The sequence below is a fragment of the Chironomus tepperi genome, unplaced genomic scaffold, assembly GCF_022539635.2.
Source record: "Chironomus tepperi strain 1889 unplaced genomic scaffold, CSIRO-AGI_Ctep_v1 contig_84, whole genome shotgun sequence".
In the NCBI taxonomy this organism is placed as follows: Eukaryota; Metazoa; Arthropoda; class Insecta; order Diptera; family Chironomidae; genus Chironomus; species Chironomus tepperi.
In genome coordinates, this window is record NW_027226206.1 from 539,952 (window position 1) to 556,230 (window position 16,279).

At 31.2% G+C, this 16,279-nt stretch overlaps 1 protein-coding gene across 3 annotated transcripts in view; it reads left to right on the forward strand.

Moving 5' to 3' along the window:
• Nucleotides 1–16,279, forward strand: part of LOC139085803 (putative leucine-rich repeat-containing protein DDB_G0290503) — a 72,380-nt gene that overhangs the window by 31,084 nt on the left and 25,017 nt on the right. The window lies entirely within an intron of this gene.

The window sequence follows — 16,279 nt, forward strand, 5'->3', positions numbered from 1 at the left end:
TACTGCTATTTTATTTCTACAATAGCATATTGACATTCACAAATGCATGAATTTCCATTTCAACCGACAATTGCTTCTTTTTTCAATATTTTATTCATTTTCTGCATGAATATTTATGAGCCACTCCACTTTTCTTTTTATATGAAGTTTCAATATTGATTTTGGATTAAGACGAAAGAACGACAACCTTCAAAATATTAATTTTGCTTTCATTTCTTCTTGGTGCCCTTAAGGCGCCCGCAAATAATGTAAATTTTTCATCACTTATTTAAGGTTTTTACGAAAAAATTATTTACAGAGGTGTTGTAAATGGCATTTTTCATGCTTGAAATGGCTCAAACAATTGCAAATAATTGCTTGATTCGCGTGAAAAAATATTCCACATAGGAACTTGATCTTCAAGTTCTTAACTAAATTTCTATGTCACTATGGCTCGTTACCCAATTAAGATTATAAATCGCAGTATTATTTTACATAAGTGAAGCCATTTAAGTGACTGTCGTGACGAATAAGAATGAGATTCTATACTTAATGCTAATAATGATAGAAAGAGAAAGTATGGAAGGCTATAAATCGTCCATGACTCTTATTCAATGCAATATAAGAAATATGAAGATTAAGAAAAAGCAACAAAGAAGAAGAAGAAAGTGCACGTGGCGTCATAAGCAGGAAGTTTCCTCGCATTAATGTCTTTATCGTTCACATTTACGAAAACAATAAAATAACCCGCGACCATAGAGAAGATTCATCATGTACTTAGTTGCAATAAATTTGCCCCATGGCAACATAATTATTCACGCGAATCTGTAGGATGAAATGGATAGACTTAATAGCACGGATGAGAAAGTTAAAAATTGCCATAATATTCATCCATCAGGGAGTTTACAATCGTTCCATAATATTCTTCTAATATTATGTTTCTTGTTCGTTCAATATCCGAGGCTGCTGCTGGTGGTGGTGCTTCTTCTCTGCCGCCATAACGCTCAAGGTTATGAATTTTCTTTATTCATGCGATTTAATGCGAATCGCTTTTTGAACATGCTGAATTACACTAACAAATATAATAAAACCACAATCCACAGAAAAAAATAGCATTGACATTGAATGACGGTATCGCTTTCCTTATACACACAATTTTTCTTTTTTAAACAAAACTTATAGATAGACTTTTATATAATTCTAAGACGAGTATGCGATTTACAGTTTTGGCAAATTATAGAGCTTTTTTTTACACAATATCCTCCACATCATGAGTAAGGTAGCTGACGGCAGAATCTGATATTGTTTGAATTGATTAATGTATGTATCGTGTCTACCGGTCGTTATTGAATTTCAATGTTATTCCCATTAGACAATTATGTTGGATGTAAATTAAAAATATATAAATTACATACAATAGAGGATGGAAATGATTCAATTAATTTGTTTTTTTGCAACTATTACTTATGGCTTGAGCTGTTAATACACTTTGCGATAATCAGTTGGTGATTTGTGGTGCAATTATCTTTGTGGTCATAAAAAAAGAGTTTCTAATGGAAGTAATCTTCACTTTCAATTTCTAGCCGTACAAATGTTATTGTTTGGTGCTCATTATTGTGTTTAATGTGGCATTCATCATGCGTTGTTATAAATTTAATTTGTGTATAGCTTCCAAAGACTCAAATTAAATCATCATTTTATATGATCGTAATCGTGATTAATTTGTTCATCAGCAGACCTTGATCTGATGTCAGGTAGAAACTTGAGGCTGTTCTACAGATTAAAATGTTTTATTGCTGTCAATTTAAAGCTTTTGTTTGTTTTTTGCATTAAAACTGGATTTTGGAGGAATGAATCGGTTGCTGTGATGATGTAACACGACGTACGACCTTTGCTATAACTGTAGGGTGCTTCCTAGCAAATTTCAACTTTCATATCCTCGCTACATGTCCATATAACCAGTAATACTTGTTACAATAAGCTTTAGACAACAAAATTTGTATTTATTTTAAATTTTACTTGATAATCTAGTCCGTACAGATACCAGATACGATAAAAATCTAAAAATATAATCCTTTGAAACTCGGTAGACTAAACAGTCCGATCAACAAGATAACCCAACAAATTACATTTGCTAAAGTATTTTCCCGCATATCGCACATAAGCAGACTAATCACATTTTATCAGCCATAACTCTTGCGCTCTAATTTCTAATCCCACATATAACCCACATTATATGTTACCAAGTAAAAGTCCACTTGTTTCCGCCATGATCCAAACAAGCTAGGTTTTTATCATAAACCAATTGATAAAAATCTACATATAGTGGAAATGAAAGCAGAAAAAAAAAACCGTTGATGAAACTTAAACACGACGGGAGAATGAATGAAATGCACTAATTGCAATTGGACGCATATAAATAAAATAATCATAAAAGAAAAAGAGCTGAGTAGAAAGAAAGCATTTTATAATGAATTATAGCATGCAACAATTATTCTATTTCCGACAACATAACGTATTTGTACACATGAAATTTAATTATTATTGAAATTAGATAAATGAAATTGAATGGAAATGGGTGGAGATGATGGAAAGGTGAAAATTTTTGCATCCATCACGATCATGTACTGATTTATTGCTGTTGTATATACATGACTGAAGAAAGGTGCTAAACAATATTTTACGCTTCTCATTTCACTCCTTTGGGCTGATTAAATGATATCTGTGCATACACATTCTAAATAAATCTACTTACATTTCAAATTTGTATCTCATGACTTAAGCTCTCGAATTTTTGTTTTTTTCGTACAAATGAGGTTTTTGCTTCTTATCTTCTTATCCGGCATGTGCTCAATAATAATTTTTTTTACTGACGCGAAATGGAAATAAATCGTTTTTGAAATGACCTCGAAAGATAGTTGTTTATTCATTCTTTTTGCTACTTTTTTCTCAATACTTTGCGAAGTACTTAGCATAAAAAATATATACAAATTGAACTTAATTTCCACTTTACAGACATTTTTTTTTATATATTTTGTAGAATAAGAAATAAAACATGTCTGTAAAAAATTGTTTGTATTTGAAATTGCGAAGAAGAAAAAAATTGAGTAAGATTAGTTTTATTTATATAAAGTAGAAGATTAAGGCGCATTTGTGATATTTGAGGTTAAGCTGAGTATTAATGTTAGATATCGGGGTATGTGCTGATCACAGATACACGCTATTGCTTCTTTAGATTCATTTTTGTGACTGACAGATTTGTCAAATCATAAAACAATCACAAAATGACACAAATTAAAGTTTTGATACTCACAATTCTGAAAATTTTAGAAATTTCTTCAAACTTCACTTGTAAGTTCACAAAAGTTATCAATCATCACACTATCCACCTCTAAAAATCAAGGCTACGGGTCATCTAATGAATCAATCACTTATGCCGTCAGCAAGTCATTGTAAAAGCTCAATTTGTTTTGCTAAAAACCTCGCAAATATTTTTGTTTTCTTATTCTTAACGGCAATTTAAGCTACGATGATGACAATTTTTATAATATCACCAACAATATAATAATTTGCCATCACGCGATCTAGAGAGTGACATCAAAAAGATAAACTTTTTACTTAATATTTGTTTTGTGGATGATTTGACGTCTGTCGTTAAAAATCTTTTTGATTATGCGTGATTTTTCATTTTGATCGTGTTTCATTTTGTTGTAATAATGGCAATAATAAAGGTAGAAATGAGTGATAATAAAAAACAGACAACACGAGCAGCACAGTGTGTTCTTAAAGCACTGTTTCACCGTATCAACGTTGAGACGAGAAGTTGCCCTAATGACACCATGAGGGCAGATTTTGATCAAGTTCACGGCTAAATATGCGGTTCGCTGCCTTATGTCGCTCGGGAGGAATGAAAAATTGCCTTAAATCATGTCTCTTTTAAGAGAACTTTTTTTTACATGTGTGGCATGTTCAGGAAAGCTTCCGCATATATATGCTTAATACCACACGTGTTTATGTGTACATAAAGAGAATTCAAATTAAGGTCACAATGATTCATAAAGTAAAATTTTTCGTACTCTTTTTCTCTCGGTTGTGTTGAGTTTTTATCGTGTAAAGCACAAAGTTGAACCATTAAATTTAATTACACATGTATTCGAATCAATAAATATCGTTTATGATCGTAGCATTTGTGCTTCGAAAATAAAAATTCTTATTAACTTTTTTTTCCGTTGAACGAATTAAATATTTATTTTCTGGCTGAATGTTTGGTAACTTTATAGCTCGATATAGCAACTGCAGTCCAAAAAAACATCTTATGTAACTTAAAACCTTTAGAAACAGTCAATTAGCAGTCTTGCTTCAAAATGCAACATGTTGTATTAAAGAAAGTGAAATTTCCAATTGTTTTAGATTTAAAAAACATACAGTAAAGTCATGTGCATGTGCCAGACTGCTCGTTTAAATTCGTTAAGTCCATTCAACCAATTTATCATCTTGAACTGTTTTCATTTTAAAATTAAAACACAAAAAATGTTAACCACGATTTTGTTTACATTAAAATAAGTTCATGCAGCGCTTGATGACTATGCGTGCATGCGTGTGATTCCTGTAAAATTATTGAATGACTTTACAATTAACATTAGGTTACACGCTTTCCATTTAACTCTAATTATCGATAAGTTTTTATGAAAAACCGTTTAATTTTGCGAGAAATGGAAAAATTTTCTTAGTGTGAAATTTTTGTCTAAAACAAATGAGCTGCTATGCTAATTTTTACTGGATTGTAGTCACGATTTTTGTTTTGCTATAAATCAGTGTTAAATGCTGCTTTGTGACAGACACACCTACGACTGTTTGTTTTTGTATGAATCTTCGTGACAAATTGTCATTGTTGTCATGTTGGGGGAAAACTTCATGGAATGCAATAGTTGATGGTTGATGAGTGATTAGTTCTATGCCAAAAGTTGTTTGACCTACTTAGAATGTTTTGAAGCCAACAAAAACTGTCAAAGCAGATGACTGACAAAAAAATTGGCTCCTATGCTACTAGTTTAAATCTTGCATAGAACCTGATGACAAAGTTAATCTTAGTTAAGATCAGAGCTCTAAGTCGACTCGAATTCTGCATGGAAGTCTACTCAAGTCAATTCGACTCCATACTGTGAAATGTGACGGATTAAGTCGAAACCTGGATGTTTCCTGAATGCAGCTTTTCCCTAAAATCAGGCAACTCAAACTTTGAACAAAGATCTAATAAATTGAAATGAAATATTTAAAACTCAACATAACTCACATCCGCAAATGATTTTCCAGATATTTTTCAAATCAATGCCATGAAATCAAATTTATCAAAACCAAATTGATTGAACGATTTTCAATCAAGCATAGAAATTCACCTGTGAGTTTTTTCTCTCAAGAAAATTGAAAAAATCATAACTCGAGTGTGACATATGTCATAAAATTGACATGATCTTTTCCGATTGATATTTATGGATAGCAATTTTTCATGCTCAATGTATCTTAAATCAAATCCAAATGTTGTAAATATTGCACAATTCGAATTCTATCCTAGAGAGTGTGAAGGCGTCAAAATGTTGAAGACTTCAACAAATCAAAGATAAATTGTTTTGAAAAGGAAAGTTTTTTTGCTTGCTATAAACATGAATATGTGCTTTCGGTAATTGAATGCGCTTTTTTGGGTTGGATATAGTAAAACAAATTGAGTTGCTTTTAATGTAACAGCAAAATCAAATAGATAGATTTCTTGTAACAGATTGGAGCGAAATGGATGTTGCTGTATAATTGACATCTGACAGTAAGTAGAAAATGGAATGCATGCAGACATTGCCATGTCAGTTGAATGTGATAGATGAATTAAAAAAATTGAGAGTGGGCTACAGTGTGTTTTGAGGGACAATTTGAGCTTGTCAATTTCTATCAGTTAGAGATCTTAATCTTGGGAGGTAAATTATGAATGAATTAGTCAAATGAATTTATTGCTGCTTTGGTAGCCAAATTCGTAGGATGAAATTAAAAATTAGTTGCAAAATCAATAATTTATTGATTTTCAAATTATTATTTTTATACAAATTAGAAATCGGACTCATCCCACGGATTACATTCTGAAGCCGGACTTTATTGAAGTATGGATTAAAATTACTTAAGCCTTATGAAACATGATCGTGGCATCCAATCTTAACCTTTACTAATCTTCAACTTAAAATTTACTATTCAATTAAATTTCTAAAAATAATCTTCTTTAAAATCTGTAATAACATGCTATTAGCAATGTTCTGCATTCAATATTCGAATAACCTTCGTGTGCCTTCCTTTCATTGATCACTCCCTGTATGCTCATTTCTAAAACATCTGTTTATCATCTTTATTCTCTTCCGGACTATGGACTATGGTTATGAAAAATTTATTGAATACATTTTACTCTAGATATGTATCTTCGCATGTAAAATGTGAATTTATGAGAATGGATCAAAAATTACTTTTCTTGAATATTCAATTTTATTGAAAATATTTCGTATGATCTTGGAAAGCTGCAGGAATAATTGATGATATTGAATCTTGATAGTTTGATCCCAAGATATTCATATGTTTTTATTGTTGAATTAAATAGATTTGATTGGTGCCAAAGGGATAAAAATGCTTTAAAATTTTAGATTCAATTTCAATTGGATTGATTTCATTCTTTAGAATTGAAGATGAAGGTTTAAGTGATTTTAGATTCAAGTTTATTAGATTTACCAAGAATTACAAATTTAGTTTTGATATCTTAAAATTCTAGATTGTGTAACTGATCCATTAATACTCGGATGTTGCAAAATAAGCAAATTAATCCATTTAAAATCCGAATATAGTCATAATGGATTCTGAATTTGGTTAATCTTTATTTTCTTACTAAAACCATGCTTCGATTCGGACCCTAAGTTAGTGCAAAAAGCTTTCCAACTGGCTCTTTTGCTGGTTTCATCCCAAAGCTTGTACAGATCCTTTGATCTTTAGATCTTCGAAATGGCTGCCAAATAGAGCCTGATATAACCAGCGCATGTAAAATTTAATGTATAATGGCGTACAAATAATTGGAATAAGCATCAATTCGATCTGCCCAAGGTCTGTCAAGCTTCACTAACCAGCATAACAATTTTCAATGATATCATCACCAGTTCACTTCTCTAACAAGCCAACTAAGTTCACAACTTACAAAAATGGAACTCTAACTAGCTTCACTTCGTTAAATTCATAGACAACCATCTTTCCCATTCCATCAAAGCACTTGACTGCTCGAAAAATTCCAATTCCACATTACGACTTGATAATCTTTAATAGAAAGTAGATTTTTTTTACAACTTGGATGCACATAATCCATTTTAATGAAGTTAGTCAGAAATAATTTATGTCCAATTCGGGAGAATGGAAATGAATTGAATGTAAATTTTGAGATAAAGATCGTGATCTTTAAAGTTTTTTTTTTCTGTTCATCATTCGTTTACCATTTAGGTACTGTTTTCCTTTATTAAGCATTTACTCATATTTAATTCTGTAAAATTGACCCATAGAAAGTCTCGAAAATATCTTTCCCATATGAACAATTTTTGCTGACTAAGTTAGACTGCCCGTATAAGTAACTGCATGAGAATTATGAGCATATGTGTAAGTGCAGATGCATAGAAAGGGAAAATTGGTCTATGCAGCATATTGCAATAGATACAGTTGAATGAAAGTTTTGATAAAATTTTAATTGACTGGAATTAATTTCAACAATTCCTACTTTTATATCTCACATATCAATTGATTTCCTCTATAAACTTGTCCATATTGTGAACTAAAAATATTGTGAAATCCAATCCAATTCAATTCAATTTCTCAAATCTAATTAATTAACTTATAGTATGTGTATATAATTATCTAACGAACATAATCGTATGAATTGGATTGAAATTGATGATTTAATGGCCAAACAATTAAAACAACAGAAAAAAATATTATGTTTTATGGCTTTAGCTACTATCTCTATATTTTGCAGTCAGCTACTGTTTTGTTAAATGATTTTCCATTTTTTAACATCGTAAATACAAAACACAAAACAATTTCTTCGGCTTTTCTTCTTTGTTATCAGCTCATAAACCATCGGAAAATACATTGTAAAGTGGAATCATAATTTTAAATGAAAGTCGGATGAATTTAATTTGCTGCTTTAGCATCGAGGCGAAAACTATTACGTGGCTAAGCTAAACTTGAAACGATTAAAACTTGAGATAATCTTGTCTATAATTTCACGAAAAAAAAAGGTTTTCTAGCAATTTTTAAAATTTTAATTTTGATGATGATGTCTCCATTGTTCTCTGGGAGATATTAAATTGCTATTTTAAATGGAAGTGCTATCAAAATTCCATTTAAAGTTATAAATGAATTTGTGATTTAATTCGACGAGAGAAAAAAAACTAATTTATTTGCAAATTATGGGTAAATTACTAGGTTGTGGAGGAGGATTATGGATGATTAGTGTAATGTTTTGAGCTTTGTGCGAATTTTTGTCATATTGACAATAATATGTAATGCTTTAGAGATCGGATGCTGAGAAGAATCAAACTCATGCATTGGCAAATTAAGCGATATCAGAGTCTATTGTCTAACCATTCGGATGCAGAGCCTTTAATCTAACACAAGCAGATTCGTCTATTTTAGACTCGATACTCAAATCGACACTCTGGATTCAATTCTGCTCAGACATCAAAATGAACAATTTTATAAGGGTTGCAAATAAAATTTCGAATAAAATCTAACTGTCACGAATTGCGACAAGAGTGGGTTAATGGGATATTTAAAAATACCACAAATCCATTACTAAAGATATCAAAATCACAAGACACTCACCAAGTTCCTTGTGTTTTACTTTACTAGGTTAATACCATTTAATTTAGATAGTTAATGCCATTCCAATTTAATGTTCTAAATTGCAAATTTCAATTCCACTGATAAAATCCACATAATTTGCCACATAAAATCTAGACCGTCGATGTATTACTCTGACTTCAAAATATAATCAAAGTAAATTATCACAGAAACAAAATCAATCAGCAACCCATTATCTAGATTAAAATTTAATTTAGAAACAAAATCTAGATACCTCGATTAAAGCGTGAGGTATTTGAACTAATAACTAGGTTAAATGAACTCAAATTTTATCCGGAAAATATTTTTAATCAAGTGTGAATTTTTTGTTGTTTTGATCTAGTCGAACTAATCATATTTTTTGGTGCACTAGACGTGATGTGACTAAGACATAATATAATTCAAAAGTTATTTTTAGAGCCCATAATAAAGACAACATCTTTCGGTGCCGGGCCCACAAATCAAATTTTAAGAAAAGCTATTAAAAATATGTAAATTATTTCCAAGATATCCATTTCACTAAGCATTGTTTGCCATAAATTAACTCAACAAAAACAGTTTAAATCTTCATAAATTTTAGAGTTTCACATGAAGTTGAAGACTTCAAAAGTCTTAATTTACTTGAAACAAAATGATTTAATCACTTGATATACATGATAAAATGACTTGTTAATGAAATTAAATACCAAAAGACCTTTCGCTTTTCTTTCATTTCTTCATTTATTGTGTGATCTTATCAACAACGTCCCGAGCAGCACAATTTAATCGTTAAAATGCAGCTTCGTCACCACGTTGGTGGGAAGTCGCTATAGTGCATTGTCGACATGTCGCGAGGATGCCTTGTTGACAAGACTTGGGGATGCTTATTCGACAAACGTGAGGTGTGCCTTGTCGATGAGACGTACCGCCTTATTGACGGTAAGTGGAAATGTCTCATTGACAGCATAATGGCTCTGACAACAACATAACAGCTCATTTTTGCCGATAAATGAAATTCGCCGCATAGTACAGTTCGGGTATATCATCTTCGTTACGTCTTATTCCTCATTTATTACAGTCGCATTTCTCGTGTGCGGTAAATTAATTTTGATATTGAAATTCTTTATACTTTCAAAAAATTAACTCAAGTCTCTTGACTGTTACGGAATTCAACAGCAATAATTTTTCAATGGCATTTTTGAGTGTTCTTGATTTGTGTAAATATGAACAGAGAAAAAACTTTCGAAACAATTTCTATCTGACAAGATTCTCAATAGGAGAGAAAATTAATTTGCTGTTAAGTGCTTTACAACTTTGTTTGAAGTGTAGCTAAAGGAGAGGAAGAGAAGTTTGTAAAATATTTGTGGCTTTTTAACTGAAAAACTCTCGAGTTATTTATGACATTTTGAAATTTTTTATAGATTGAGATTAAAAGTCTATTGACAAAGAATCTTCGAGTGGAATTTGATTAGATTTGATCTGTCGCGTGGATGAATATTTGAAGAAATTGGCAGACTTTTTGGGTTTTAGAAAATTATTTTAACTGTCTCGAGTGATACTTGACAAGCATAACAAATAGATTTTTATTAATTTAATTACGCAGACCTCAAATTTGACTCTGATTTTGGTAAATCCAAGCATGTCTACTTTAATGTCTTTAATTAAGAATTCTAAGTATGAAATAAGTTCAATAAGCTCATAAATAAATCAAATAAAGTCATACCTTCAGAAATCCTAGCCCTTCCTACTCACCTCACAACATTGTAAATTTACTAACAGAATTAATGAGCTAAATCCGTTAAAAATTTACAACAATCCTATTAAGTGCTTAATTACATAAAATTTATTTCTATTTTGATACAAAATAATCATTCACAGCAATTTATAGCTGCTGTAATAATTTTCATTAGCTGCTTTTCTTCTCCTGCCTTGTTTCTATTTCATTTATGATTCATTAAGAAAAACTCTCACTCGTTCGCGTACTCTATGTCGATGGATTCGTTCGGGGTTTTTGAAGAAAATGATTTATATTTACAGCTATAGCGATATGGCATTGATTTAATAGGCTTCATCTACTTTATGGTGATTCTGCATTGATCCATTATGAATAAATGGATTTTAAGTTAAGCGAATTTGCAGAAACGATCGTTGCTTGTTTATTTATGATGTATACATGAGAATAATGGAATTAAACTATTTTGTCCATAAAAATTGTGAATAGTTCATATAAATCAAGTAAAACAGACATAACAATCTGGTAAACTATCTCCTCATGCCGACGATTTACTTCTTAATGCTATATTAATTAGTATTCCATATCATTGTTTATGGGAATGTGACTGTTCATGCCCTTAAATGAGTATACAACATGCATCCAAAATAGAATACAAATAGATACAACTTTTTTATTATTCATTGTAGTCGATTACTGTTCTCATCCATTTATAAATATGTGTGTGGATATGAACAGAATCGAGTAAAAGGTAGGAAAAAATCATCATGCATTTCATGTCTCATGCTGGTCACTTGATGTATTGCGTGGTATCAGCTCATGAATAAACATATGAAACAGCTTAAAGTTATCACATTAGAAACAGTATTGAAGTGAGTTAAAGTCAGGCAGTTGATGGAAAGTGATATAAATTTTTATTGGATTTTTGGATTTAAATTGGAAAAATATTTTAATTTGTAGATTTCTTTTCGGTAGAATTATAGTATTGAATTACACATAAAATTTGATATTGTTGGTGGATGTGAAGAAATTTTTAATGTGCTTATTAAAATATTGATATATCTAGTAACGAAAGTTGAGAGTTGTTTAAAGTATGAAACAGAGTTGTCAATTATCGATTTTCTACTTGTTCCTTATTGTATGCTTGTCATGCAAAGGGCAATACCTAGGCATATGCACTGTCTAGTCAATAGTTGCTGGTTGCTAGTCGCTCATCTGTCTAGACAATAGTTTTTGTCTTTGTCTGGACACTGCTTTTAATAGGCATGGCTTTGCCTAGGTAAACCTGATATTGATTCCTAGTTTTCACCTTTGCCTAGACAATGTCTATGATAGGCATATCTTTGCCTAGGTAAACCTGGTATTGATTCAATTAGGTACGTGAGATTGTGAATTTTATCATTTTTTATTCAAACTTAAAAAGATGACCATTAATAATTCTCATTGCCATATTAAGGCTTCTCGGTTTTGATCTCGAGAGTTTGTCGAGTCCAAGACTGCAGAATATCCGAACATTAGATAGCAAAATTTCCAAATCACAAAACTAACTTCAAATTCCATCACTTTCCATGAACAGTTTCAATAAACATTCTTTCACAATTTTTCTACATAATGCAATCATTTCAAAATGCTTTGAGCATGCATATTGCATATTTTGGCTTTATTAGCAAAGTAGCATAACTTCATTCAGCACATCATTCTCACTTCAAACGATCTATAGTGAAAAAAAAGAAGGCAATATTGTGAGAAAAATATGAAAGGAATTTTTTCCTCATTGCAATCATTCCACTGCATATCAAAAGCAGCTTTTAATCATCAAAATAGAATTGAATGAAGAAGAAAAAGAATTCTCAGCTTCTGAATTGCTTTATGTCATCATTCAAATGTATTTACAAATAACAACACGATGATGAAGAAGGAATGAAAAAAGACATTCAATTGCACAAGTGATGATTTGTTGTTTGTGATTCTGTACTGTATGTTTATTCTTCTGTTCCTTCCATTATTTTTCTATTAGAATTTTCCATTTTAAGATGATTTCATATCACATCTTGTATCAATGACGTACATAAATTATCATGATAAGTATATTGTTGTAGTTTTACTTGCTTCTTTCTCCTTTTATAGAGAAATTTATGATGCTAGTTGAATACTAAATTATGGTATGGATTTTTTGTACTCTGTGTATTGCAGAAAAATGGGACTGCTTTAGATTATTTATGAATACTTAACTTAATTGTTATGTATCCATTGAAAAAATGAATTGTTTTGCTTGAATTTTTAAACATTTTTTTATGAATGAGTCAGGCAGGGTATTAAGTAATCGTAGATCTGTTGATTTAGTGAAAATAGTTGTCAAAATTTATTATGTTGTACGATTCATTTAAAGCTGATATAACTTTAGTTACTGTCAGTGTTAAACCTAGGCAGACAAGGAGCATGCTGATGAGTAGTGAGCATGAGGCTAAGTTCGAGTATGTTCACTTAATACGTTAAGCAGAAATATCATCCTGTTAATATTGACTATTATGATTAGCACAACATAATGACTAGGGCACCGCCATGTCTTCTTGACCATTAATTCTACAACCTACTGTTCGGATAAAAAGTGGGGGTGATCTACACCCCCTAAAAAGTGAACGAATCCCTTCATTGATTGAATATTATTGAACTATTGAGCACGCTCATTTGGTGGACTGTGCTCATTGACTGTTAGGGTAAAAAAGCTTAAAATGGGCATTCTGGTTGTCTTTCAGCTGTCAATGATTAATTTAGAGTTTTGTTATGCATGTTCAGTTGCTGTCTATTACCTTTCGTTGACAGTTGTTGTCCTGAGTTTAGACACTTTAAAATAAAGTATGTGCTAAATCCAGTTTTAAGACAAAGAATTCAATTAGTTGTAGTCAAAATCACCAAACAAACTTGCTGACTCAAAGTTGTTCCTATTGAAATATTTTTATTAAATTTTTATTGAAATTAAATTGCTACAAAGATACAATTAGCTCTCAATGTCAAGTCTCACAAGACCCTTTCCAATAAAAAAGATGACAATTTAATAAAACATAAATTTCTTAGGGCTATGCTGATAAACAACAACAACAAAATCATCTTTGAGTATGATCTTAATTGATGGTAATTAACCTTGGTCCCTTAAATTGTGAATGTCAAAACAAAATATTATCTTGGCATTAGTCGCGTAGTATCTTCTGAAAAATAAGAATAATCCATGATTTATGCGATTGGAAAGAGTCTTCAAGGTTAGTCTGGGAAATTTATAACTTTGAAAACTTTCATGTGTTACATCCACGCGATTCAGCAAAATTGATATTCAATTTACAAGATTTATTGGTTTTTGGATATTGTTTTTGTAGATTCTTACCTGTATCAGTTCCAAATAATTCTAAAATCCTACATTAAAGGACATTTCTGTGACATGATATAAAGTATCCGTAATCTATTGATTTTATTAAATTATAAAGTTCAACATGTACAAAGCTCTGACGTCAGAAATCCATTCCAATGACAACGATTACATGCTCAGAAAAATCACATTATTTATACAGCAATGCAAGTGAAAAACTGCATGACGTAAGAAATTTTCCATCAACTTTTCAGTCACAATTGAAACTTTTTCCATTAAACATGACACAGAACTCTGCAAATCATGGATTTATCCTCAATTCTGACACATTTCTTTCAATATTATTGATAAAATTTTTTCCATTCGCCCGTAAACTTCAACCTCATTTTGTCATGCTTGTTGGTAATGGAAATGTGAAATTAAAGAAATCAATAAATATTGCATGCTTGCATTTTTATGCCCTATAGAACACCTGGCTGCATGGCCAGCAATGTTGGTGAATAATTTAAAATGAAATTTTTTATTTAGTTTCAACTGCTTCATAAATTACCCAAATGTTACTCTATTGATTCTTGTCATGAATGACAAATTACTTGTAAAATTGAATTTATTTTGCAATTTTGATCTATAAATGTCATGTCTGCATTGTGGAAAGGGGAATGTGGGTTTTAATGGTAGTTTTATCAAATAATTTTTGGCAATTTTCCAAACTTTTTTCGTCTTATTTGCTAAACAATAAATCCAGCTGTCAGTTTTGCTGATGAAACTGCGTCAGTCGCTCATAAATAAATCATAATCCCCCAAAAAAAGTCTGTCTAGCTTGAATGCATGCGAGTCATAGGGGTCGTTCACTTATTACGTAATATTTTTAGGTTTTGCAACGCTTCAAGCAATGGAACCAGATTCAGTTACGGATGGAGTGTCCCAAAAGTCTCAAAAAATTGAGTCTCAATTTTTCACGTTACGTAACAAGTGAACGACCCCCTTATAAATGCACATATTTATATTTAGACAACAAATAACAGTCTTTTAATCCTTCTACATCATGACATTGTCTAATGCTCCTAGATTACCATCAGACGAATAAATGCAAGGTCGTTTCAGCACGATAGCTTCCAACATTGTTGTTGTTGTTTGTTTTTTGAGTCACATTAGAAACGAGAAGCCCAAAATGTGCTGCATAACTACAAGAAATAGTAGATGGGATTTGTTGAAGCTTAAAGATCCCCACAACGCAGCTTAAAGATGATTATGGCAAGCCAAAAATTGTATACACATATAGAATGAAATCCATTAGTTTCATATGGCTGATTCTCATACTTCTTCTATTGTTTCAATGACGACTTTTTCCTCGACAGTGAATAACACAAAAAGAAAATTATTTTGTCGTATTTGCCAACTGCCAGATAATGTTATTAGATATTTGTTGCTGATTGTATTACTTATTAAAAATTATGTCTATGCTGTATTCATGTCGTGAAATGAGACAACTTTATAATAATCTTTTATGAGTAGATTAAGTGAACTTGACATTCGAGAATGTCTTTTTTTGGATTTGAAATCAAATGGTGAAATGAACCTCATGATCTCTTCTTCCGGCTGCTTTCTATATCCAGTAATAATATCATGTTATTACTTTTATTGAGTCTATAACGTCTGACATTTCTAATGATTACATTGTGTCTATAACTTTATGCTGTGTACAGCATTAAAAAACGATTAACATGTTCTACTCATGCGATGATTATGATTATCGTGATATATCCAATGAACTTTATGCGTGTGACATGTATCACATCATTTTCATATCAATCATACTTTATGAATATTCATCAGACTTGTCATGAAGACATCTCAGTTAAGTGAACTATAAAAAATCTTAAAAATGTTTCATGTATGGCATGTGGTGGTATCTGGGTAAAGGTGTCTTACTATTTTTGTCACAGAAAAAATATTTTGCACCATATTTAATGATGTCTTTTAAAGCGCGTGCTGAATTCATTGGCAAGGTCTACACCTTGCGGTTGACATGCTCATGTTTAAATGATTTTTTTCTACAACATCACTTACTTCACAGCATGAAGAAAAATCTTTTAAGAAGATTTTTGAGGTTTATTAATTATCTGCGGTTCTGTTATGAGGTTGGATGGTTTTACAGTTGATAGGATTTGGAATTGTCTCAGAGATTAAGATTGTTAAAAATAATTTCAAATTTTAAATTGAATTATAATTGTTTAACGAGCAAGGGTGCGCCGGGCATTGCACTTGGTAGATCTAAAGGTTAGGAATCGTTTGGAAATTATGTAACGCTAATGGACTGGGAA